The sequence below is a fragment of the Prionailurus viverrinus genome, chromosome A1, assembly GCF_022837055.1.
Source record: "Prionailurus viverrinus isolate Anna chromosome A1, UM_Priviv_1.0, whole genome shotgun sequence".
Classification (NCBI taxonomy): Eukaryota; Metazoa; Chordata; class Mammalia; order Carnivora; family Felidae; genus Prionailurus; species Prionailurus viverrinus.
Window position 1 is genome coordinate 57289965 of NC_062561.1, and position 4437 is coordinate 57294401.

Sequence of the window (4437 nt, forward strand, 5' to 3'; positions counted from 1 at the left end):
TGTATTAGCTTTTCAAGTCTCTTGTTTCATTTGTTTTATGTATGTTCATAATTGTTATTTAGACATTTTTACATTTGTGTTTTAAAATCGTTGACAGAAAATTCCCAAAATTCGCCACCTTGATGTTGTATCTATTATCTTTTTTTTGTTTGACTTGAAATCATTTTGATTCTTGATATGAAATTTTTTAATTGAAATTTGAACACTTTTATATTCTGATTTTCTATATTTTATTTAAACCTGTTTTATTAACTGCTTTTCTCTGACTCTCTTCTAGCAATAAAAAGGGGTTTGCTAGGGACTCCTTGGTCAGTTAGGTGTCTGACTTCAGCTCAGGTCATAATCTCTCAGTCCATGAGTTTGAGTGTGCTGATAGCTCAGAGCCTGGAGCCTGCTTCAGATTCTGTGTCTCCCTCTCTCTCTCTGGCCCTCCCCTACTCACACTCTGTCTTTCTCTCTCAAAAATAAATAAACATTAATTTTTTTAAAGGAAGGATTGCTGCCATGTTACTGTCAGGTGGAGACAGAAGTTCAAGCTTACAATTTGTCCTCCATTGACATCGTGGCTGGTGGTGGGGAGGGAGGTTTCATTTCTGCTCACCTGGCTTTGAGGTAGAAATTCCAGCTCATTATATGGATCACAGCATAATTAGTGTGGCCTCGTTATCACTGGCTGATGGTAAAAGTTTTGACTCTTCACCAGGCTTCCTCTGACACTATCCCCATGGGGAATGGGAGGAAAGTCTCATATTGTTAGGTTGGGTTGGAAATCCAAGCTCTCCACATAGACCCCACTAACATTGTAGGTTGGGGACGGGGAGCTCATTATCCCTAGCCTCTTACCTATCCTCTGACACTACCTTAAAGGAGGGTAATGTGTTGGACCATATCTTTAGAGCCTCAGGAGTGTGGAAATATAGATACCCTATTTGACTTTGGCTGGCATGGGTGGTAGTAGGTCCATAAGTTTTTCTATGGTACTTGACTGACATTTTTTTTTATTATTTGAAAGTTATCTGTAATGCCAGGCCACCCTATTCTGGTCCCATATTTTAGAAGACTCTGTTTTGGCCTTAGTTCATTGTAACTCTTTCTAGGATGACATTTTTCAGTGAGCAAACTTGTGCCTATCTAGAACCCAAGACCCCACTCCAAACTTTCATGTAACTGGGACTTTGAAATGCCCTGCACAAATGGCTATGGGTCTACTTTCCAGGTCTTTGTTACATTTTTTCTGAGTATGGACCATGATACCAGTGTATGCTCCACTAGGCCCAAGGGTGGCCAGGGACAGCTGTTTGTAAAAAATATAGATTGAATCTGGATGTGGTAGCAGACATGTTTGCATGCATGTGGTGTAGCACTATAATGTGTGAAACAGGTGGGTGCATGCAGAGAGGGGGGGTCAGGTGGTAGGGAGGAACAGAGTTATCCCTATATACCATTAAATCTTGACATGGAATTCCAAGGAATTTGAGAATTCTAAATTTAAAAATTTTTTTTCAACATTTATTTATTTTTGGGACAGAGAGAGACAGAACATGAACGAGTGAGGGGCAGAGAGAGAGAGGGAGACACAGAATCGGAAACAGGCTCCAGGCTCTGAGCCATCAGCCCAGAGCCTGACGCGGGGCTTGAACTCCCGGTCCGCGAGATCGTGACCTGGCTGAAGTCAGATGCTTAACCGACTGCGCCACCCAGGCGCCCCGAGAATTCTAAATTTTAATATGGCCACCCAGGTTTCATGAAGATATATATGTGTGTGTGTGTGTGTATACATACATATGTATATATACATACATATATGTGTATATATATATTTAAGGTAGGAGGACATAACATATTTTTCAGAGTATGTTAGCATGACTGACGGTTTTTTATACTGAGGCATATTGTATTTAGGTCTCCATTTTTACTTTTGTCCCAAGCCTCATGAAAGTCCAGGACTGAAATTAAAGGACCTTTAGTAACAGAATTGTAGACTGAACCTCAGGAAATCTCCAAGACAGTAAAATGAAATATAAGGGAATGATGAATGAGACATGTCTTGTAGGATCGATTCAAAAAGCATAACAGCTGCATTATAATGATAGAATTTACAGAAAGAGTGACAGAGATAAAGGAAAGATAAAAATGTTCATTATGATAATACAAGAAAATTTCCCAAGGAAAAGACTCATGCTTTTCCAGATTGATAGAAACTCAGAACACTGCAGAAAAAAAATCCATTTCAAGAAATCCCATTGAAAATATCAGAATGCCTGTGATGATAAGATGCTGTAAGTATCTGTGGGCTGCGGGGGAGGAGGCAAACACAAATGACAATGGAGCAATAATGGGAATTGCACTGGAATTCTCAACATCATAGGAAGCTAAAAAAGAAGTGTGAAAAACAAAATAAAGAACTTCATTTGTAAATATCAGAAAACTTACCTTTCATAAACTGCTACTCAGGAAGCACTTTACTATGAATTTCTTTAGTCTTCCTCCCTCCCTCCTTTTATTTTCTTCTTTCTTTCTTTCTTTCTTTCTTCCTTTCTTTTCTTTCTTTCTTTCTTTCTTTCTTTCTTTCTTTCTTTCTTTTTCTTGTTTAAAGGATATATATCCTTCTATTTCTAGTACTTATGAAATAGCCTTATGTCATTTTAGTGATGGTTACTGAAGCAAGTCCAATTATAAAGCTGATTACCAAGTTAGTTTGACAAGCTAATATTATAAATATCTATAGTTATGTACTTGGAAACATGTTACGTATGAACTGTGATGCTTAAGTTTATGTGTCAACTTGGCTGAGCCACAGTGCCTTTAGATACGTGGTCAAATATTCTGGGTGCTTCAGTTAGGGTGTTTTTGGATGAAATTAATATTTAAATCAGTGGAGTTTAGGTGAAACAGACCGCCCTCCACATGCTGGTAGTTTTCGTCCAATTAGTTGAAAGCCTGAATAGAATGAAAGAATTCTCTCCTTCCCCTGAGCAAGAGCGGGTTCTGTCAGGACTGTCTTCAGACTTTACCTGCAACATTAACGCTTCCTGGGTCTCCAACTGCTCTGCCTTTGGACACTTTCCTGAGTTCTCCAGCCTTCTTGTTTCCCTCCATCAGATTTTCAACTCACGAACTTTCCATGATCAGGAAAACCAATTATTTAAAATAATGTTTTTTTCTCTCCCTCTCTCTGTATGTACATACGTTCTATTGGTTATGTTTCTCTGGAGAACTCTGACCAATATATAAAACGAATGTATTTTTTTTCTCTCTTGCACATACACACCCACACACATGAACACACAAACTGTATAGTAGGTTTCTTAACTATTCCCATTTTACAGATAAGTAAACTGAGGTTTTGTAAAGTTCACTTAATTTTCCCTGTATTATATGTTAAGTGACAGAACTGGAATCTAAAATATAAGCTACTTTGACAGCAACATTTATGTATTGCACTTTATAATTTGATATTAGAATGAGATAGCTAACTTCAGACATTAAAAATCTTGCACTTGTGGTCATTGATACATCATCCTAATCCATCAGTGATTTTACAAATTAAGTTGAGGACAATATCTAAATGTAAATGTGGCATAAACATATGAGGAGTAAGGCACTAAAAACTAAAAGGTGTGACTGCTTATATAAATATAAACAATCATAGATTGAAGTTTTTAGTGTGTAAACCCAGCACTTTTCTTTTGGTTTGTTTGTTTGCTTGTTTGTCAGTTCATTTTTGAGAGTGACAGAGAACATGGGTGGGAGAGGAGCAGAGAGCAGGGTTAGCAGGGGGCATGACCTGTGGCTCAGCCTCAAAAACTGTGAGATCATGACCTGAGCCAAAATTAAGAGTTGGATGTTCAACTAACTGACCACACAGGCACCCCATTCTTCTTTTTATGTTTAAAAACAATATAGATAGAGAAGGTAAAATGTAAACTACATTTTATAGTTTCATATTTTTAAATTATTGAAGAATATTAATTGAAGATTTGGAGAGAGAGGAAAAGAAATAGACTAAAAACAAAAAAAATCCATTAATCACACAACGCAAAAAAATTGTTCATCATTTTTCTGTTTCTTTTACGCTTCTATAAATGTATTAAATTTAAGTGCTCGCTTAAGCAGCACATATACTAAAATTGGAACGATACAGAAAAGATTAGCATGGCCCCTGTGCAACGATGACACACAAATTCGTGAAGCATTTCATATTTTTACAAAATTCAGCATCCTTTCTTAATAAAAACCCTTGAGAAAGTCGGGATAGAAGGAACATACTTAAAGATCATAAAAGCCATTTATGAAAAGCCCACAGCTAATATCATCCTCAATGGGGAAAAAGTAAGAGCTTTCCCCCTGAGATCAGGAACACGATAGGGATGTCCACTCTCACCGCTGTTGTTTAACATAGTGTTGCAAGTGCTAGCATCAGCAATCAGACAACAA

General features: G+C 37.4%; 1 non-coding gene across 1 annotated transcript; it reads left to right on the top strand.

Moving 5' to 3' along the window:
• The first annotated feature begins 4100 nt into the window (after nt 1–4100).
• Nucleotides 4101–4207, top strand: LOC125146947 (U6 spliceosomal RNA). Its single transcript, XR_007144938.1, has one exon. It is a non-coding gene; the product is annotated as a U6 spliceosomal RNA (small nuclear RNA).
• The last annotated feature ends 230 nt before the right edge of the window (nt 4208–4437 follow it).